The sequence below is a fragment of the Humulus lupulus genome, chromosome 4 (assembly GCF_963169125.1).
Source record: "Humulus lupulus chromosome 4, drHumLupu1.1, whole genome shotgun sequence".
NCBI classification, from domain to species: Eukaryota; Viridiplantae; Streptophyta; class Magnoliopsida; order Rosales; family Cannabaceae; genus Humulus; species Humulus lupulus.
Window position 1 is genome coordinate 165796900 of NC_084796.1, and position 23810 is coordinate 165820709.

Sequence of the window (23810 nt, forward strand, 5' to 3'; positions counted from 1 at the left end):
TAAAATAAAGATTAATTAAATAAGTTTATTATCTTTATAAACCTAAAAAAAGAAATTATTGTTAGACACATACTCTCTTAGAAACAGAAGCGATAGTTTTCCTAAACCTGAAAACTATTCAATTTCTCTTATCTCTATCAAACATTTCTAGATCTCATGTGTTGAGTACATCTAGAGAGTCATAAATTAACATTTTGAATCCTACATGCCCACACATGTCCTTGTGTGTTTGAGGATCGGTCTAGATCAAGGTGTGAGTCTTTAGAACTTGGATAGGAAGATTGTTGATTTTATACAAAAAGATTCGATGACACTTGATAGGATACAAGAGGCAATCTCTCTTCTGATTGTATGTGATTTAATATATATATATATATATTTGTGTGTGTGTGTGTGTGATCTTGGCTGGTATTAATAATTATTAAAAATTGCTATTTCCCCGCTGTGTCTCTCTGATTTTATTTTTTAATACCAACAATTGGTACCAGAGCAGTCTATATATATATTAAATGTTGTGTGGGTTTCTTGCATATGGTATATGTATGTTGATATGTATAATGAATGAATAGATATATTTTCTTTAATGCATGGTTGAATGATGGATCGTTAATTATATTTTCCTATTGAATTAGGAATTTAAATTTCTAGATATTCTGTAAGCTGTAAACGGCATATGTTTTTGTAAAATTTTATTTTTTGAAATATGTATTTTAAAAATAAGAAATAAGGACCCAAGCCCTATGGCTCGAGCCCTAGTCGCACGCACCAGCCCGCTGCACTCGCGCTTGGGAGCCCGCGCCACTACACCTGCGCACTTGCGCCCCTGCGCCTGTGTGCCTGCGTGCCCACACCCCTGCGCCCACTATGTTCGTACCCAGCTGCCGTGCTCACTGCATGCGACAACCACCAACCTGAGCCCCTGTGGCTCCTCCATGCCACCGACCCTAGTGATCTAATGGTGCCCAAATCTAGATCCTTTTTTTGTGTTATTAATCTTTTACTTAATTAATTTTAAATTGTTTGAATTCAAAAGTTTAATTATCTTATTTTATTTTTATTAGAAAATAAAACATCTTTTAGTTGGTTAAGATTTTATCTTAATTTTAAATAATTATTTGAATTTGATTATTTAATTATTTAAATTCAACTAAATTAAAAAGATGACAAAAATAATTATTTAATTAAAAGTTAGTTTCAACTAAATGAATTAATTGGAAAATTAGTTTCTAATTAATTAGTTGGGCCTAACAAATTCCTAAAGATTTGAAAGAAAGCCTGAAAGAGAGGAGAAGCATTCTTGGAGTCTGGAAAACAAGTCATAGGCTATTTTGAAAATTTATTTCTATTTTTTCAAAGGTTGTAAATTTAGAAATACCCAGTAGTACTTGGTTCATCATTTATTGTTTATTTATTTAAATAAATTTTTATTAATGTTTGATTGATAACATGATCATACATTAGTCAATTACATGTCATTCATGAAACCCCACACAGTTTTCATTAATCATGCATCTTTTAGAAACATGATTATTTAGGATTGTCCTAATTGTTTATGTGAATTGTTTTGGAGAAATCATGTAAACTACTAAGTATTAAATTAGTTAAAACTTGGTAACTCACACCATAATAAAGACAATAACTTTTATAGGCATTTAAGATAACCAACTTTATTTAAAAAGTGCTTTAGTAAAGTTAGATGAATGTAATGGGTAATTATCTAGATCACATTAATTGTAGAAACAGACTCTTTTATAATTTAATGTATTTTGTAATTAATTACATTCATAGATTATTAAATAAACTAATAACTAATTTGGAATTAATTTATTAGTTTAATAAAATACATTATTTCTAAAATAGTAAGTGAGAGAAGGTGAACATCTCAATGTGACCTATCGTCTCCATTATTAGTACAACATCGTGAGATATGAATAGGGCCTCAAGGCAGCTTTGTTTTTGTTGTACCCTAATTTTAGCCTGAGTTCATTCACTCAGCTCGGGTACAGTTGGTAAATAAATATACAAAGAAATAACCAAGGGAATGATATTTGCTTATTATCCACGTGGCAACTCGAGTTTCATGTGGTCACGCGTGGTGTTAGGCGTCCTGGGTTTAACCCGAGCTAGGGATACGAAGGTCGTGAAGCATGAGCTCAAAATATTAAAACATTTGTCGAAGCACAAGCTTGGAGGAGATATCAAGCTCGTGGTAGTTCTAGTATATTGCATACCCGTGGATCCCCAGAGACTCAGGATCCCTTTATACGCATATTTATGACCAGGCTGCCATATTTAATATCTCAAATATTAGGAGTACACTTACCTTATGATCAAATCATATCCCATTATAAATGGAAATTATTTGTATTAAATGTAAGAATTATGTAAATGCGTGATTGACTCACGCGGTTACCCAAACTTGTCCATGAAATTCCCTTATAAATACTGGGAATATTGGATAGAAAAGGAGACCATTATTCTGTAATACCGAAACTCTGCCAAAATAGAGAGAGTGAAACAACAATAATATAGACTCGTGGACTAGGTGGATTTTAACCACGTAAAATTTTTGTGTTCTTGAGTGAATTCATTTATTTTTCATTACTGTTTTTGAAGCACTAATCTACCTCATTATTTTGTAATACATTGTTGGCGAAAAACCGCGTCAATAATTTGATGCTTTCATTGAGAGAGAAATTAGTGCTTCATCAAGATCCCAATCGATTCTCATCATGGTGCTCACTCGCTCAGATAGAACAGCTTGGTGGGTAGGAGGCCCATCATACCGCTGTTTCGAACGAACATGGCCCTGAGATCCAGCAGCGTCCGGGAAAATAACCGGCGGGTCATGGCGACACTAGGAGTTCGATGTGATTTCCACCGAATCCAAATCCAGACTACCTAACTTCCGTCGAATTGGAAAACATGCAATTGAGAAGCCATCTTGCTAAGGCAAACAGGAAGATTGAGGAAGTTTTGGCTCGGTTACCCCCTCTTGCAATCGACGTTAATGTCAGAAAGAGGCAAAGTGGGTCTCATAAGTCCCACAGGAATAATCGATCCAAACCAAGTTGATCAATCAGGACTGCCACCCCAAGTTCTATACCTACAAGGTGTGATCGCCAGAATGCTCAACCTAGTGGCCCTCATAGGGGTCATCAACATGTCAGTCGGTCGGTTAGAACCACAACCCCAAGTTCGGTGCCTCCTTCACAGGTCCCTAGAAATTCCCGTGGCAATCCACGAGGAGAGATTGAGACAGGCCCACAAAGACAAGATATTCCAACAAACCCTCCTACGTTACGATCGAACCGTCAGGCGCAGAGAACTAGAGACAATGGAGTAGAACATAGGTGGACTAATTTAGCCCGCCTTGATGGAACAAGGATTGCCTCACCAAAAAGGCATCCCCCATCACCTATAAGACATCCGACGCCACCTCGTCCTACATGGGACATTCCAGCTTATGGAGACAGTAGGAGAAATCCTCCCCTATCTGCCAATACTTACATCCCACGAGCATGTGTTGAAAATCCAGATCCTCGGCCCCAACCGCGAGCTGTAAGCTTCAAAAATGGGAGTTACTGGACTGAAAGTCATCATAGAGGTAGGTCCGATAGCAACCTAAGAAAACAGTTGAGTTCAGCACAAAGCCCTCGGTACGAGTCACAACCCGATTTGCGTGATCGCCTGAATTCGCAGAGAGGAATCCAGCTCGGAATGAAGATGTTAGTTATACTCGATGAGAGGGAGGTCTGTCCATAGTACGTGATACTGGGAATTCCCCACCAAACCAAGCTCGAGCTTGGAGGGACAATAACCCATCAAATGCATACCATAGGATGAGAGCTGTCGAGCAGCCCCCAGGTAACCTGGGGACCAGAGACCAAACCCTCGAGAGGCTAGCTCTGATGAAAGAGAAAGTGAAGAGGCTTTTATCTGGAAAAGACAAAGACGATTGTGACTCAGAGGACGAGCTCGAGCCTTTCACTCCAAATATTGTAGCGGCCACATATCAGGTAGACTTCAGAATGCCACACTTGTCAAAATTTGATGGAGATGGAGATTCGTCATACCACCTAGGAATGTTTAACACCATGATGATGGCCCATAAGGTCGGACTCGATCTAAGGTGTATTTTATTCCCTACAACTTTGGTCTGGCCAGCCAAGCAATGGTTTAAGCAATACAAGAGACACTTCATAAGCTCGTGGAAGAAGTTTTCCTCCGAGTTCAAAAAATCATTTTGAGCTTCACAAGCAGCTCGGGTTGATACCGATTCATTGGCCAATGTAAAGTAGCAACCTGGTGAGACATTGAAGGCATATCTAAGTCGGTTTGCCAATGTTGCTGCACGAGCTAGGGATGCTGATGACAGCTCCAAGCTCATGGCACTGAGGACAGGAATCCTCGTTGGGGGCGGCCTGTGGCAAGAACTCCAAAGGAAAGGAGTTAAGAGTGTGGACGAATTCTTGACCCAAGCTCAAGAGTGAATTAATCTAGAAGAGGCGTGAGCTTTCGTCGCAGGAACCAGCCTGCTCCCTGTCCAACCCGTTGGAGTGGTAACGAACGTTGCAGCTACGGCTCAAACCGTTACCCAGAATAACTAAGGGGGGAGTAATAAAAGGAAGGGAAATGGTGAGGGCGGCCAGAGCGAAATGAAGAAAAATAAGTCTGGGGAGAAATTCAAACCTGTTTACGCTACTTATACCAACCTAACGGACACTAGAGAGCACATCTATTTGGCAAATTCTGCTCGCCTTCCATGGAAGAAGCCAGAACCGTTGAAGAACCAGAGGGCGAAGAGAGATTCTTCCAAGTTCTGCCGATTCCATAATGATATTGGACATAACACTGATGACTGTCGACAACTGAAGGATGTGATCGAAACTCTCATTAGAGCGGGACATTTGGCCCAGTACTCCCAAAATTGGGTGGTCCCTAATCAGTCCGCTGGACAAAACCCTCCATCAATCCCCGAAACTCCAGTAAGTGAAACCGAAGCTCAAGAGAATTAGGATGAACCTCCTTCGATAGTAGGGGAGATATAGCCACCATTTTGGGATGACCTCATCTGGCAGGCACGAGCGGCGGGGCCCAAAAAGGTACATTAAAGAACTGAAATCCCATAACGGAATGGAGTTCATCCCGGAACAGTGATTATCAAAATAACAACCATTGGAAAAACAACCAATCATTTTTACAGAAGAGGATGCTAGCCACGTCCAATTCCCACATAATAATCCCTTGGTCATAACCGTTCAGCTCGCCAATCGGAGGATCCGGAGGACACTAGTAGATAACGAGAGTTCTGTGAATCTACTTTTCAGATCCGCCTTGGAAAAAATAGGGTTGTCAGTAAATGAGTGTAATCATGCACACTTTAAATTTGGACAGGAACGTGCCTGGAAAATCCCAAAAACGGAGACTCTTCGGAACAGTCCGAGCTGAGGCTCTTGAGGAAAAAGTAGCTCGACTACTAAAGTGTGGGTTTATCCGTGAAGAAAAATAACCGATCTGGGTTGCCAATCCCGTGCTGGTCCCAAAGCCAAATGGGAAATGGAGGACCTGCATCGACTTCTCTGACCTGAACAAAGTTTGTCCCAAGGATTGCTTTCCACTACCAAGGATTGATCCATTGGTAGATGCCACGGCAGGTCACGAGCTCATGTCCTTCATGGATGTGTATTATGGATATAACCAGATCACGATGAATCCTGCAGACCAGGAACATACTAGCTTCATGACCCCAAATAACGTATATTGTTATAAAGTCATACCCTTCGGGATAAAGAATACCGGAGCTACATATCAACGCTTATTCAACAAAATGTTTGCTAATCAGATCGGGAGAAGTATGAAAGTGTATGTCGATGATATGCTTGTCAAATCAAAGACTGATGATAATCATGTATCCGATCTAGAAGAATGTTTTGGAATCTTAAGGAGGTATGACATGAAGCTGAATCCTCAGAAGTGCACGTTCGGAGTGGCATCTGGAAAATTTATGGGTTTCATAGTCAACATGAGGGGAATAGAGGCAAATCCTGAGAAAATCAGATTGTTGTTAGAAATGTCCTCGCCCCAGTTGCGTAAAGAAGTTTAAAGCCTGACTGGAAAGATGGCAGCTTTGAATCGTTTTATTTCACAATCCATTGACAAGTGCCTGCCATTCTAAAACTTGCTCAGGGGAAACAAAAAATTTGAGTGGACTGAGGAGTGCGAACATGCATTACTCGACCTAAAAACGCACCTGGCTGAGCCCCCAGTGTTGTTTAAGCTTATGTCTGGAGAACCTCTGTTCCTTTATTTGGTCGTGATAGAATATGCTGTCAGTGCCGTATTAGTTCAAGAAGAAGACCGTTCTCAAAAACCAGTATATTATATAAGCAAGAGACTTATCGGAGCTGAATCACGATATCCATTAATAGAGAAATTGGCATTCTGTCTGATATTGGCTTCCAGGAAGCTCTGACCATATTTCCAGTCCCATTCAATCAATGTCATGAACAACAAACCTTTAAGGAAGGTTTTGCACAAACTTGAAACGTTGGGACGTCTGTTAAAATGGGCTATCAAACTTAGCCAGTTTGAGATATTGTATGTACCACAGACCTCAATCAAAAGTCAGGCCCTTCCTGATTTTATGGCTGAATGCACCAGATTTTAAGAGGAGCTCCCGAAGGAGCCGATGCAAGAGTTATGGAAAATCTTCGTGGATTAATCATTAAACGAGAATGGATCGGGAGTTGGAATCATCTTAATCTACCCAGAAGGGCATCAAATTCATACAACTCTGAGATTCAGATTCGAGGCATCCAACAACAAAGACGAATATGAGGCTTTACTAGCTGGGCTGAGAGTGGCAAGGGAGCTCAAGGAAAAAGTCATCCAATGCTATAGTGATTCTTAGCTCGTGATCAATCAGGTATTGGGAGAATATCAAGCTTGAGGTACCAAGATGGCGGCCTACCTAGCCAAGGTGAAGGGAGAACTGTTTGAATTTGAGTACTGTTTTGTTGAATAGATACCTCGCAATCAAAATTTAAATGCGGACACCTTGGCACAACTTGCCACCACAAAAGAAGCTGAGACATTGAATGTAGTGCCAGTGGAGTTCTTGGAAAATCCAAGTGTAACAAAAACGATAGAAGTCGAAATGATCGACACAAGACCAACCTGGATGACTCCCATAATGGAATACCTCACAACAAGAAGGCTACCCGACGATATAAATGACGCAAGAAAAATACTTTATCAAGCTCCGCGGTATGTGATAGTTGATGGGACCTTGTACTGGCGTGGTCATTCATTGCCTCTCATACGTTGTGATGCCCAAGGAAGCTAAAACCATTTTATAAGAAGTACACAAAGGTTTTTGTAGAGATCATGCTGGGGGGCAAAACCTAGCACTGAAAATACTGAGGCAGGGATATTTTTGGCCCACTCTTACAAAATACTCAATCTTGTATGTTCAGAAGTGTGAAAAATGCTAGCGTTTCACCATAGTTGCCCGAGCTGCTCAAGTTGAGCTAATGATGATCTTCTCACCATGGCCATTCACGGTATGGGGAATCGACCTAATAGGGTCCTTACCTACGGGAAAGGGAGGAGTTCGTTACGTAGTGGTGGCGATCGACTATTTCACAAAGTGGGTAGAAGTCGAATCTCTGGAAACCATCACTTCAAAAAGAGTCCTAGACTTCATGGTGAAGAGTATTATATATCGATTTGGGCTTCCTAAAAAGATCATGTCAGACAATGGGACATAATTCGACAGCGATCTCTTTACTGATTTCTGTGAAAATATGGCATTATGAAGAGTTTCTCCTCAGTAGCATATCCGCAGGCCAACGGGCAGGTCGAGGCTGTGAACAAAACCTTAAAGGCAAGCTTGAAGAAGAGGTTAGACGAAGCCAAAGGAGTATAGATGAACAGCTCCCGCAAGTACTGTGGGCCTACCGAACTTCTCATAGAACCTCCATGTGGCATACTCATTTTTCCTTAACTTTTAGAAGCGAGGCCATGCTTCCAGGCAAAGCCATGGTAGCCACTCATAGGCAAAGGACATTCAACCAAGAGCAGAATGATGGATTACTTATCGCATCTCTCGATATGATTAAAGAAAAACGAGAAGATTCGTAGTTACAGCTCGCCCATTATCAACAAAAAATCACTCGCTATTTTAATTCTAAAGTTAAGACGGGTAGATTTGGATTGGGCGATCTGGTTCTCCGAAGGGTATTTCTAGCAAATAAGGATCCCAAGGACAGTGTTTTAGGCCTGAATTGTGAGGGACCATATTAGGTCGTTGAGGTTTTGCGTGAAGGAACTTTCAAGATAGCTCGGCTGAATGGGGAAGTAGTCCCACGGACCTGGAACGCCCTACATTTGAAAAAATATTATCAGTAGTACCACCATCAATGTAAGGCTTATTTATAAAAGCCATTTGATTAAATAAAAGATGGATTATTAAATAATTTCCTTGTTAGATTGTATTAGTGTGTGTTCTAATGTTTGTAAAAGCAACCAAGAAAGTTTATGCATTCTGGTTACTTGGGGGGCACATAACCTGAGGTTGGAAAAATTAAGCCTGCTCAATAAGATTAACAAACTTAGAGCTTGGAAAAACTGATTATTCGATGGCTTTGAAGAGCTCGAGTTTTCAGTAAACCTAGCGCGAACTAAGTATAAATCATTTAAAATCTTGGACATAACCAGGTCTGAAATTTAGACGTTTGGAAATATTGATTATTTAATGGCTTTTTAAAGTTTGAATTTTCAATAAACCTAGAGCGAACTAAATTTAAAATCATTTAAAATCCTAGACGTAACCAGGTCCAAAATTTAGAAGCTTGGAAATATTTATTATTCAATGGCTTTTTAAAGTTCGAAGTTTCAATAAACCTAGCACGGACTAAATTTAAAATCATTTAAAATCCTGGACGTAACCAGGTTCGAAATTTAGAAGCTTGGAAATATTGATTATTCAATGGCTTTTTAAAGTTTGAATTTTCAATAAACCTAGCGCGAACTAAATTTAAAATCATTTAAAATCCTGGACGTAACTAGGTCCGAAATTTAGAAGCTTGAAAATATTGATTATTCAATGGCATTTTAAAGTTCAAATTTTCAATAAAATTAGCACGAACTAAATTTAAAATCATTTAAAATCTTGGACGTAACAAGGTCCAAAGCGTAGAAGTTTGGAAAAATTGATTATTCAACGACTTCTTAAAGCTCGAGTTTCAATCAACCTAACGCGAACTAAGTTTAAAACATTAAAAAACCTTGATATGACCAGGTTTGAGGCCTAATTCTTGACAGGTAGGGTACAAATAACCAAACAAAAACTTGGATACAACCAAGCTCGATAAAATCTATCTTGATCTAAAAATTGATTCCTAAAATCTCGAATGTACAAATCTAAGGATTCACAAGCATGAGAGATAATAAAGGAAAGATAAGTGGATCAAAAGATGGATATATATCATAATAAAGCCAATAAATTACACGAGGAGAAAAAACCTCGAACTGAGCCTGAAGGCAATTGTTTAATATAAGAAAAGTTGTTAAATAATTACAAAGAAAAACAAATAAAAAGGAGATCAATGGGTTCCATCAGCTCGCCCTGAAGATGTGACCTCCTCTCCATCTCCCTCCGCCATTCCGGATGCATCGCCAGTGTCCGATGGTTCTTGCAAGAGCTGAGCCTTAATTTTTGCAAGGTACGGATCCCACAGCCCGGGTCCCATGAAAGAGAAGTTCCCATTCGGATTGAAGGCCCAGCAGTGGTACAACATCTCTTCCATGGTCGACGATGAGGCCGCCTTTTCTTCTTTGACTGCGGCCTCGACCTTGAGTTGCTTTGCTTTGGATTCATCAACCTTGGCCTGAAGTTGTGCAGTTTGAGCCTGGGAGGCAAACAATGCAGTCTTTGCAGCCTGTTCTCTTTCTTTGGACGAGGTGAGAGCAGCCTTGGCATCAAGCTCATTCTTCTGAGAAGCCGCCAAGGCAGCTTTGGCAGCCCGCTCGTCTTCTTGAGCCGCAGTCATGGCAGTTTGGGCAGCGCTCAGTTCATCCCGGAGCTCATCATTTCTAGCCCTAGCACGAGCTATGCTGCGATACTGGGCCAGAGCAGACTACAAAATAACAAAAGTTAGAGATATGCACCTAGTAAAAAAAAAATTCACTAAGTAAGGAAAGAGAACTTATAGTGAGGTTCACCCCCATAGCTGATTCCATAACGTTCTTCGAGCTACGCTCCTCGATGGTCCTCAGATCCCTCGAGCTGGCCTTATAGGCATGCCCCACCATATGGCTCGCAGTCTCATAAACGATACCCCAAAAGGCTTTAGGGATCTTCTCCAGGTCCTGAGGATCTACTGGTATTCAGACGGTGGGGGCTGGGGCCTCGGTCTGTATAACTTGAGGGACTATGAAGTGAGGTAGGGGAGGAGGAAGTTGCTCGGTAGTGACCATAGCCACCGGAGCTGGATCCCAAGTCGAGCTCGTCTCCTTATTTTTGGCAAGGGATTTTGAGGTGTTTCCCGATGCAGGGGGGCCTTCTTCGTAAACATGGGCCTCTTCACAACGGGGCCCGAGCCAGCCTTCTTAGCTTGGAAAGCAGTTTAGAGGTCGGGAGCTCCGAGTTGTTCCATCTCTTCGCCTAAAAATCACAAAGGGAGTTAGTTCACAAAATAAAGTTGTCAAAAACATATATATATATATATATATATATAAAGAAAATAAAGATCATACCCTCCGAGCTGGGGGAGGAGCCTACTATCACCAGCTCGGGTGTTTTGACCGGGATAGACACGACCTCCAGCCTTGGAACTAATGGAAGATAAGGGGAGTGTACATTTAATATTTCTGGGTTCCTAAGGGGTTCAGGTTCAGGTCCTTCCTCGGGGATGAATTCCTCTATGTACTGTCTAAATCCAGGGGCAAATGCACCCTGAAGCAGAGAAAGCCAAGTCCTATGGTTGGTCCCATATTTCTTAAAGAATATGAATCTAAAGTTTAAGGTGTTATCTACTATGACTATGCCTTTAGTATAACTACTGTCATGGCGTACCACTTAGTGGTCTACGCACTGGAGTAGATTTATATTTTGATTCAGGTTGTAAGGATGACGGTGGACGAGCTGATTTGGATTAAAACGAACTAACCTAAAATCGGCAACACCCTATCTAATTCCCTAAGGGGTATGGGTTACCTTGGCTGGAGGGGCCGACTACTGCCCCTGACGCAACTCTTTCAAGATCGGGTTCCCGATCAGCCTCGGGAGCCTGCCTTTTTTGCACTAGAGGCACCTCGTCCTCTTCATCCTCCTTGTCCTCAATGGCTGGCAAGGCCTCTTGAGAGGATGGGAGCTCAGGGATCGCCGGAAGGGTAGCTTGGGTCCTCAAGGCCAGTGTTTGACCTTCGCCAATCAATTGGCAAGCCAACATCATGACGTCATCCATGACCTGACGGTAGTCCTTCTCACTGGGGGCAAGCCCAGATAACTTCTCATACTGACCCCCGAGGGTCACAGACTTTGTCGTCCTCGCAAATATTGCTGCACGAGAAACAAATTAAGTTAAGACATGTAAATATATATCTTAAGGAATAAAAATTCACGAGCTGAATTCATAAGAATGGAAGACTTACGAGGTCGGTTGAAGTAGCAGTGTTTGCAATTTCGGAATCCATTCGACATAAAGAACAGGTCTTTGTAATTGTTTGGATGACTGGGAAGCTCGATGACGGAGGCTAAGTTAGGGAATCGTGTGAGGTTGTAGAATCTGCCACTGCGTCCTCTCTGGTCGGGGCTTGCCTTGAGGTAGAAGAAATAAAGAATGCCTACCAGAGTGGGGACCTCCCACTTGTGTTTCAAGAACAAATACTTCAACCCTGCCAAAAGTCTATACGAATTTGGGGGGAGCTGAAATGGAGCCAGCTTCACGTAATTTAAAAAATCCGCGAAGTACTGGTCCAGAGGGAGGAAGGCCCTGACCTTCAGATGCTCGTCACTCCAAGCCGCAAAGTCGTCTTGAATAGGGGAGCAGCTCCGTTCCCCTTCGAACACAGGTCGAACTAGGAGAGTTCCAGTTTCGACCTCTATATTGAGGCTCAACATGATCTTGTTTACTCTCCCATGAGTCGTGATCTTTGAAATGATATGCTCTGCCTCGAAGTATGCCTTGGGATCGACCACGATCTCCTTCTGCAATATCGGACCGAAGTGCGGGATGGGAGATTCTGGGGCGATCTGCTTCCCTTTGTTATTTTGTTGAGAGGACGAGCTTGAGTCATTCTTCTTTGGGGCGTTCTTCTTTTAAGGAGCCATTCGACCGCCTAACGAAAAAACGACCTAGTTAGTAGGAGACCTAAGAGTATTTAATACTATGACATGAGAGTACGAAGGAAACAATTTATTTTTATTACACGAGCTAAGGTTAGCCTCATCCCCATCGTGTTATGCCACGCGATATCCTAAGCTACGTGCCTCAGTTTCCTAACAGACCCCTGATAGTTAGGGATTCGTGTGTCAATATGTCAAACCACTACTTTCCTTGGGAGGCGGTTTAGTGCAAAACCACCCAAGAAAACGTAACCTCTAAGCTATCTGGTTCTAAACCTAAAAACCCTTCATTTCCTTTACCCCGAATGGATGTTCTTTAAATTAATTCACCATTAGAGTTACCCAGATTTACCCAGAAAATTTTCCAGTTTTATGAACATCTTATTTCTAAAACATTTTTGGACTCACCCGTTGAACCAAAGTCAAAACCTAATCCCTAAGAACATTTAGAAATAGCCTAACAGTAACTACAATGAATGTTGCAGATGAGCATGTGAAGAACAGAAATTCCATTGGATAAAAAAAAACTTTTAAAACCAAAGGATGAGATATTTACAGGAAAGTATGACTCGCAGACTGGAAGGAATAGACTCGACAACGGGAAGCTCCTGGAAAGCTTCTGAATATTTGAGCACGATGAACGGTTTTTGGGATTTCTAGGAGAGAAGAGAGGCTTGGTAGTATAGAAAAGGAAATTTTGTAAATGAAAGGTGGTGCAGTTTGAAGTTTGGCCATCCTAATTATACATAAATTGTGTAAATTAATCTGGGCCATCCAATTGGGTTAGTTCAAGATCCAAGGGCTAAGATTAAATAGACCAAACGGCGGCAAAAAGGTGACAAGACAGTTATTGCAGTCCTCGAGACCCGAACAGATGCCAATTGCAGTACACCACGTGTCCAGTACTCAAGTAGTAGGCAAGCATGGTTTTATGTAACAGAAGTCTAAAAGCCCTTATTGTGTATGTCAGAAAGTGACGATGTCATACACGAGTAGGAACTTGGGGGGCAAATGTTGTACCCTAATTTTAGCCCGAGTTCATTCACTCAACTCTGGTACAACTAGTAAATAAATATATGGAGAAATAACCAAGGGAATGACATCTGCTTATTATCCACGTGGACAACTCGAGTTTCATGTGGTCATACGTGGTGTTAGGCGTCCTGGGTTTAACTCGAGCTAGGGATACGAAGGCCGTGAAGTGTGAGCTCAGAATATTAAAACAGCTGTCGAAGCACGAGCTTGGAGGAGATATCCAGCTCGTGGTAGTTCTAGTATATTGCATACCTGCGGATCCCCAGAGACTCGGGATCCCTTTATACGTATATTTATGACCAGGCTGTCATATTTAATATCTCAGACATTAGGAGTACATTTACCTTGTGATCAAACCATATTCCAATATAAATGGGAATTATTTGTATTAAATGTAATAATTATGTAAATGCGGGATTGACTCACGCGATTACCCAAACTAGTCCATGCAATTCCCTTATAAATACTGAGAATATTGGATAGGAAAGGGGACCATTATTCTGTAATACCGAAACTCTACCAAAATAGAGAGAGTGAAACATCAATAATATAGACTCATGGACTATGTGGATTTTAACCACTGAACCACGTATAAATTCTGTGTTCTTGAGTGAATTCATTTATTTTTCATTACGGTTTATTAAGCACTAATCTACCTCATTATTTCTTAATACACTGTTGGCAAAAAACCGCGTCAACAATTTTCATCCCCCTAAAGAAGGTTTCTAGACATATTAATACCAAGGTTGGCTTCTTACGAAGATAGGAAGGAATGATGTATTTTAGGCTTGACCGACCCTAATGCTGTACTCTCTAAGTTAAGTCATGAATTTTGAAATAACGGGTTACACTTACAAAGATGCAATTAAGCTTTTGGATTGGATAATTGCATCTTGATCAAACTAGTGGTACTTTATTTTTAAAAGAGAAAATAAAGAGTTATTTTGAGTTTTAAATTATAAAGATAAGATTTTCTTATAAGCTATCTAAATTTAACTTGACCGAACCTAAGGCAACACTTTATTTGTTGGGTAGTTTTATCGTGGAAAAGTAAATGTTTATTTACGTGTTTTAATTGTTGCATTCATGCATCATATTTACTTTCCGAATGATTGATATTTTTTAAAATAATAATATTATTGTACTTTATTTCGTTCAGTAATGTCAAACGGTGGCAATCCTATAACTGCATTACTTTCACTTGAAAAACTTAATGGTGATAATTTTATAAGATGGAAATCAAACCTGAATCTATGTTAATCTCTGAGAACAATAAATTTGTCCTAACTCATTAATGTCCTGAAGAGCTCGCTGCCAATGCCCCGAAGAATGTTCGGGACAAGTATGATCCTTGGATTCAATCCAACAACAAAGCAGATTGTTACATGCTTGTGAGCATGAATGATGTTCTTAGAACAAAGTATGAACCCATGGAAACTGCGTTTGAGATAATGGATTCTCTATATGCCATGTTTGGACAACAATCTGATCAAAATAGACATGAGGCTACTAGAACCTACATGGCTACTAAGATGAAAAAAAGTGTTTCTGTAGGTGAACATGTTTTTAGCATGATTAATGTGATGCATGAAGTAGAAATACATGGGGCCATCATTGATGAGCGTACACAAGTAAGCATCATACTTGGATCACTCACTCCTGCCTTTTCTGCGTTCACTACCAACTACATTATGAATAAGTTGGAATTCAACATGACCCAGTCCAAGAAAAGCAAGAAGGCACCAAAAGCCAAGGAGAACAAGAATGAAAATAACTCCAAGATGAAAGAACCAAAAGGAAAATGTTTCCACTGTGGAGTTGAAGGTCACTGGAAGAGAAACTGTAAAAAGTATCTCTCGGATTTGAAAAAGAAAGGTATATTTGATTTACTTGTACTTCAAGCTTATGTAGTGGAAGACGATATGTCATCCTGGGTTTTAGATTCAGGAGCCACTAACCATGTTTGTTATTCTATGCAGAGACTTGAGTCATCAAGGGAGTTGGCTAATGGCAAGGTGACCATCCGAGTTGGAAGTGGAGTGCTCGCTTCAGCTAGAGCAAAAGCAACAGTCCATTTACATTTTGGGAACAATTATCTTGTTTTGAACAATATTTATTTTATTCCGGAATTTTCTAGAAAATTAGTTGGCTTATCTATGTTGCATGAAAAATCTTTTGATATTTCTTTTAGTAATAATGCGATTATTATTTCAAATAATGGTTTCAAAATTTGTTAAGCAGAACATACAAATGGATTGTATAAGCCTAATGAACGAATTCAAACCTAATGAACGAACGCTTAATAACTCATAATTATTTAAAGTAGCAAAACCACAAGGAAACAAAAGACAAAAAGTTTCAAATGAAGATGACACATATCATTGGCATCTTAGAATTGGTCATGTAGGTCTAGATAGGATAAACCGTTTAACAAAAGATGGACCTTTGAGAGAACTAAGAGTTGGAACTCTTCTAGTTTGTGAATCTTGTCTTGAAAGGAAAAATGACCAAACATCCTTACAGAGCTAAAGAACCTTTGGAGGTTGTACACATCGATGTTTGTGGTCCAATAAATGTACAAGCAAGAGGTGGGTATGAGTAATTCGTCACCTTTATAGACGATTACTCAAGATATGGTCATACTTACTTAATGCTTAGGAAATTTGAAACCTTTGATAAGTTTCAAGAATTCAAAGCTAAGGCTTATAAGCAATTAGATAAAACTCTTAAGACACTTCGATCTGATTGAGGTGGAGAATATTTGGATTAAGAATTAAAAAATTTCTTGCTGGAGCATGGTATTCTATCCTAACTCACAGCACCAGGAATGCCACAACAAAATGGTATTTTTGAAAGAAGAAACAAGACATTGTTAAACATGGTCAGGTCTATGTTAAGCTACTCTTCACTTCCTCTCTCAGTCTGGGGATATTCACTTCAAATGGCGACTTACAATTTGAATGTAGTCCCATCTAAGACCATAAGAAAAACACCACTGGAACTGTAGAATGGAAACAAACCTAGTTTACACCATTTCCGCATTTGGGCTGTCCTGCTCATGTTCTTAGACCTAAATCAGGGAAACTTGATTCAAGGTGTGAAGAGTGCATTTTTCTGGGATACGCTCCAGAAAAAAGAGGTAGTTATTTCTATAGTCCCATTGACCAAAAGGTATTTGTTTCAACAAATGTAACCTTCCTTGAATATGAATATATGAATAATTATAAATCTCGGAGCAAAGTAGTTTTGGAGGAACTTAGAGGTGATAAGATTCCATCACTTTCATCTTCATCATTAAATGATAAACGCCAAACTGAGGAAACCACTATTCCTGGAAAAGAAACCCCGGTGCAATGTCGTTGTGGGAGGATTGTGAGACAACGTGTTCGCTACGAACATGAGGCACATGTCCTTGTTTCTGATATAGAAAAGGATGATCCATTAACCTTCAAAAAGGCAATGAATGATCCTGAAAAGGAGAAATGGAAAGAAGCCATGAACAAAGAAATGGAATCTATGTATTCTGATTCTATATGGGAACTTGTAGATCCACCTGAAGATGTCAGCCCCATTGGGTGCAAATGGATATATAAGAAGAAAATAGGTGTAGATGGGAAAGTGGAGATTTTCAAAGCAAGGCTAGTAGCCAAAGGCTACACTCAGAGAGAAGGTATTGATTATGAAGAAACATTTTCTCATGTGGCCATGCTTAAATCTATTCACATCCTCTTATCCATAGCTACCACCTATGACTATGAGATATGGAAAATGGATCTCAAGAAAGCTTTTCTGAATGGATATCTTGATGAAAGTATCTATATGGTACAACCAGAAGGGTTTATCAAGAACAGGTTAGATTAAAAGGTGTGTAAGTTGCTGAAATCCATTTATGGATTAAAGCAAGTATCTAGATCTTGGAATATCACTTTTGATGAAACAATTAAAATATATGGATTCGAACAAAATGTCGATGAAGCATGTGTGTACAAATACATCAAAGGAAAAGTAGTGGTTTTCCTAGTTCTTTACATGGATGACATTCTCCTCATTGGCAACAATGTAGAGACATTGTCAAATGTGAAGAAGTGGTTAGCCGAAAAGTTCCAAATGAAATATTTGGGTGAGGTGAGCTATGTTATGGGAATCCAAATCCTAAGGGATAGGAAGAAAAATCTCTTGGCACTTTCTCAGGCTAATTATATCGTTAAGGTGCTTGAAAGATTCTCTATGGAGAATTCCAAGAAATGTCAGTTACTGACCTAAAATGGAATTACTCTCTCCAAGGAACAGTGTCCTAAGACACCTCAGGAGGAAGAGGATTTGAGAAAGTATCCCTATGCTTCAGTAGTTGGAAGTCTAATGTATGACATGTTGTGTACTAGACCCAACATATGCTATGCAGTAGGGATTGATAGTCATTATCAATCAAATCCTTGTTTGGAACACTGGATTGCAGTAAAGCACATTCTCAAGTATCTTAGGGGAACGAGAGATTATGCTTGTATATTCAAGGGGTGAGTTGAACCCTATTGGATACATTGATTCTGATTTCCAATCAGACAATGACAGTCATAAATCGATGTCTGGGTCAGTGTTCACTCTTGGTGGAGGAGCTGTGGTCTGGAGGAGTATTAAACAATCCAGCATAGCAGATTCAACTATGGAAGTCGAATACATAGCAACTTGTGAAGCGGCTAATGAGGGGGTTTGGTTAAGAAAGTTCTACACTGATCTGGAAGTAGTTCCAGATATGGATAAGCCACTAATCCTATACTGCGACAACAGTGGAGTAGTAGCTAACTCCAAGGAACCAAGAAGCCATAAGAAAGGAAAGCATATGGAAAGGAAGTACAACCTGGTTAGAGAGATTGTACACCGAGGTGATGTGACTGTTATGAAGATATCGTCTAAACAAAACCTACCTGACCTGTTTACCAAGACACTTACTGCAAAGTTGTTTATGGGTCATGTATGCAACATGGGATTAAGGGAGATGCCTCACTTGCTTTGAGGGCAAGTGGGAGATTTTTAGGATTAATGCCCTAAAAGCATGTAAAGACATTCTTTTGAATTAAATAAAAAGAACAATTTTATTATATTTGAATATTATAATTATTGTTTGAATTAATTATATGATAATATCAAGAAAATTCCTTATTCATTAATGAGAATATGACCTTGTATTAGTACGAGATAATTAATATCATATATAATTGTAAGCCTTGAAAATCAGCACGTACCTTGTTGAGACAGCTCGGGTACAACGAGATAATAAAAAGCAGTAATCGATGCACCATGTGTCCACCTCTCATCAGAGAAAATTCGGTGCCATCCCTTATACAAATAGCTCGAGTGGTTTAGACATTTCGCAACCTATCACCTGGAACCATTTTGTGTAATATGGCATCAAAAGGCACGAGCTAACATTACGTTATGCTCGTGGTACGCCAAAGGTCTTACGTACCTCAGGGTCTTTATAAAGTTGACCACGCAATATAAACGTGCATAAAACAGACATCACGTGTGTAACGTCCTGCATTTTCGGGTACCTTTAAACGACTCGGGTCGGGATTTTTCCCCCGGGTTAAGAATATTATTTTAAATAATATTATATTTTGTTTGTAAGTATTCCATGAGTTATTGCTAGCCAAAAAATGAATTCTGTGATTTTAAAAGTCAAGATAAGACTTTCGGTCCTGGACCGACACAAAAACCCTGATCGGGTAAAAATCTCGGAAAATAAAATGAAAAATCATGGCAATTATATTTTGGGCATAAAATACATTCATAAAAGTTAAAGTTTGGTCAAAAATAATAAACCTAAAAGAAAATGGAAATTTTAGGGCATTTTGTGTTAAATGCCTAATTCTACCGAAATGGGGAATTTTATTCCATGAATGGACCTTAGGTTAAATTTTATTATGTGATTAATTAAATTAAATGTGAGAGACATTTAATTTAATTAATTAATGTTAAGTTTGGTGATTAAAACTTAATAAGAGTGAAAAAGGTGTCAAAAGCAAATTTGGACTTTTCTTCTTATGAAACATTAATAACCTTTAAAAAAAAAAAAATGAAATGGTCATATATGTAGCAAAGAGTGGCTGGCCATGTGGTGTTTTAGAGTGGTGTGAGCCCAAATTTTATAAAATTTAAATGCCATTTAATTAAGAGGTCAAGTGGGCAAGTGGGTAGAAAAGCACTCAAGTACCTTGTGATATTTTGAAGAGTATTGTGAGCAATTCCCACACTAAGAACCGATCACTCTCCATCTCTCATTCACTATCATCTTTTTTGAAGACCTCTCAAAGTGTTCTCTCCATTTTTCAAGCCCAAGAACACCAAGGAAACTTTGAGGCTAAGTCTTGGTCTAGGAAGTATTTTCCCTAAGGTAAACTTTCACTAATCTAGGCTTTTGTAAAGTTTTAAGCATAGAGTTTCAAATAGCTAATTGACTATGTTGTTGGGGGAAGTTTGTTAGGGTTTTTGAAAGGTTTTGAAGGAGTCAAAGCTTATAGGAAGGTCCAAACCTTAAGCAAGAACACCAAAGAGGTAAAAAGTTTACTTTTGATGATTTTGTTGTAGGGTTTTTAGTTTTAAGCATTATTTTGTATATCTAATGCTTAAAGTTTCTTGTTGGTGATGTAATAAGGTTATGGTAGTTGTTTAATAATTTTTATGATGCATGAGTATTGATTTTTGAAAATGGGAACCAAAACCCCCAAGGGTTTTGTAGGATACCCTAAAACAAAACATGTTTTGAGCTGTGACTTCCAAGGGATCAAGCAGCCACTGTATATTGGTTTTGTAAAATTAAATTGTACTGTGATGTTTTTGAGATTGAGTACATAAAATTGAGCCTTTGAAACACTAAAAAATGTTTAGAAATGAGTAAGTTATGCTATTTCAAAGTTTAGGTAAAAAACAGTTTTTTTCGTATTCTTATTTTCGGAACCAAGTTTGGACAGCCATTGTATAGGGCAAATGAACCCAGTTTTTTCTAAACTTTTGTGGACATATTGCTGGGATAACCTATTATTCCACTGTAAAATTTGGTAAGAAAATATTAAACGGTTTGAAAGTTATTAACTGTCAAAGTTTGGAAAAAATAAGGGCTTGAAAATAAGGTCATTTTTACCTCATTGTTGGAAAATGATTTCACCAATCAAAAATGCTCATTTTGACCTAAGATTTTACAAAGACCTAAATGGCATAACAAAAATGGAATTGGGAAATTTTGGTAACAATTGGGTAAGTAAATTTCAAGTTATGAACTAACGAAGTATGTAGTTAAAAATGTGAAAAATAGGTTTTTCACACTTAGTGTAAAAATGAGATTTTGGAACATAAGGTAAAAAGTAAAATTTTGCTTATTTCAAGATATAAATTGGTAAGTCTTGAAATCATATTTTCACTAAAATTACCCCGTTGAGTTTAAATGAATTATTTTTATTAAAGAGTTTTTATTCTTTTTAAAAATAAGAGATTTAATTTATTAATAGTTAATAAATTAAAAGAGGGTTTAAAACCTTATATTTTGAGAAAATAATTAAATGAATTATTTTTCTAGTAAGTAAAAATTGATTAATTGCTTTTGGAAAATTAATTAGTTAAGATGAGCAATTTATAACGGTTTTCCTAATTAAGACAAATTAGGCAATTTTCTTAAATTGGTTTTTAGATATTAAAAACCTTAAGAAAACAAAAAGGAAAATTTAAAGAGTTTATTTTCTTTTAAAATAATTAAGGAATTTATTTGTATTTTCTGGATATAATACCGGCTAAAATCTTACATATTTTAACCGACTAGTCGAAAGTGCGGGTTAATAGCGATACCTTGAAAGAGTAAGATTTTTAGCGGGTTGTGGGGAAATACCATTGTGATACCCGAGCCTAGGTATCGAGACCTTAGGATAGGTCTCCCCGAGACTTAGGGTTTAGTCTCGAATATTTTGTATAACTTTCCTTAATAGGTTTAAAACCAAATAAGGATTGTAAATCCTTACAAATGACTTTTATTAAAATGACCAAACTGCCCAAAATAATAATAATGAATTATGAGTGCCATAATTAATCCGAGTATACTGTATGGATAACTACAGTATTGGCTAAGGGTAACTGGACTGAACGTTGGAGGGTGAAAACTTGCTGAGCACTAAGGACTCCAAGTAAGTCAACTTATATTGTATGGCTGCAACATGAAATGATTATTGTCTTGTATGTTAGTATAGGGATACATGCACATATATAGGCTGTCATAGAAAGTTGCTTAGAGACGTTAGTCTAGTGGGTGCTGATTTAGAAAATATGAACGGTAGAAGTCCGTCATATCCTAGACGGTTGATCCCCGTCACACTGCTTGATTTTATTTATGTCCGATTCATTACCGCGACGAGTGGCCATGAGATGAGGATAAGCTGGTTAAACCTAGGGGCGCCAAGATAAATGGGACCTAGGGGCCCTCATGCTTACTTAATCATTGGACGGTTAGAATCCGAGCAAGTGCTCTGATAAGTTATTCCCGGATAGCAGCCGTGAATATTGGCCATTCCGTGAGAGTGCCTAGAGATACTAGGGGTTGCCAAGATTGAGTGAGGTTGAACACCCTAGGGGCAGCTGCTCACCAGCACCACTGATTAACATAGAAGTCTCCGTAAAACCATGTAAATTGGATTACACTCTTGGATAAGTCGCGATGCCCTAAGTAACACGATAGTTACCATTGTTGAGGATATTTATTGGCTAGATCTTAGTGTGGAGACTCGGTTCTCTTTTACAGATTAGCAATTATGTTGGAGGGCGCGTTACGCCTGAATTGTTTGAAATTGTCGAGCGTTGGTCTCGAATTATATGGTGGTATAATATATCTGCTTGCTCTGGGATTTTTCTGAGTGCATGGATATAATTGTTGATAAGATATAGTTGTGATATAATATATCTGCTTGCTTTGGGATTTTTCTAAGTGCAGGGATATAATTGTTGATAAGATATAGTTGTGATATAATATATCTGCTTGTTCTGGGATTTTTCTGAGTGCAGGATTTTTATCTAGATATGAATTAAATTATCCTTGGTTATCAGGCATGACCATAAGTTTGCCAGGACGCTTTAGCGTTCTTGAAATTGATTGTGTAGGGTCCGGATCCCTATTTCTCTACCTGCTTTGTTTGAAAGTTGATCTTACTAAGCGTTTTCGCTTACCTAGTTGTTTCATGTTGTAGGTAAGAGCAAGGGCAAGGCAGAGCAGTGAGCGCTGGAGTCTTCCTTGCAAATGTACATGTGGACCGACCTTTTGGGAAGCCTTTTTATTTTTGGAAATGTTGTGTAATTTTCCTAAACTAGGCTCACTCTAATCTTTATAAAACATGTTTGTAACTAAATGTTAAGTATGGCCATACGACTTTTTAAAAAGTTTTTTTTTTCTATGGGTTTTTGAGACATTTTGTTAAATGAAAACATTTATATTTCCGCATTATCGAGTCTTGAAAATCCGGGTCGTTACAACGTGTTTGTTTTATTCCCGAATTCCCAGATACGCAATATAAACGTGCGTGATCAGGCACCACACGCTTGATTTAGGCCATGCAGCCCATTACCTTTTTTATCTATTGATTAGACCACAATTCAATGTAAAATTTAGATATTAATCATCAATGTCGCAGAGATGATGTGAAGGATCAAGAGATCACGGGATGAACCCAATACCTACCCAGAGATCACTCTCCAATAAATACCAGGATCCTGGGTAGTGCAAGGGGTTGGATTCTTTCTGTAATGCAAATACTCTGTAAAAATAGAGAGAAGTTTACAACAATAATATTGACTCGTGGACTAGGGGGATTTTAGCCTCCGAACCACATAAAAAGGAGTGATCATTTTCTTTGCAGCCAATTTCCAACATCCTTGAGCATTATCACTTTCTTAGTATGGTTTATCATTAAGCACTAATCCTTCCTAGTTATTCATATAATTCACTGTGGGCAAAAAACCGCGTCAACAGTTTGGTGCTTTCATTGAGAGGATTTAGATTAGTGCTATCGCGAAAAGTTTATCATCATGGTCACTCGTTCAAGGCATGGTAACGAAACGGATCAGCATGGTGGGCAGGAGGCTCACCATACCATTGTATCTAATGAACAAAACCTGGAGATTCAGCAACGATCGGGAAAGCAGCCGATGGGCCATGACGACATCGGAAGTTCAGCGCCCCTACTGCCAAATCCGAACCTGGGTTACCTGATGGCGGTGGAGATGGAAAACATGCCGTTGAGGAGCCATCTAGCGAAAGCAAATAAGAAAATCGAGGAATTCTTGGCCCGGCTACCCCCTCTTACGACCAACGTTAACGTCGAAAAGAGGCAAAGCAGGACTCATAAGTCCCGCTGGGATAGTTGGCCCAAGCCCAGTCGATCGGTTAGAACCT

At 39.0% G+C, this 23810-nt stretch overlaps 1 long non-coding RNA gene across 1 annotated transcript; it reads left to right on the plus strand.

Moving 5' to 3' along the window:
* Positions 1–19531: 19531 nt before the first annotated feature.
* Positions 19532–22862, plus strand: LOC133829259 (uncharacterized). Its single transcript, XR_009891647.1, has 3 exons — positions 19532–19778; positions 19861–19939; positions 22609–22862. It is a non-coding gene; the product is annotated as an uncharacterized LOC133829259 (long non-coding RNA).
* Positions 22863–23810: the final 948 nt, after the last annotated feature.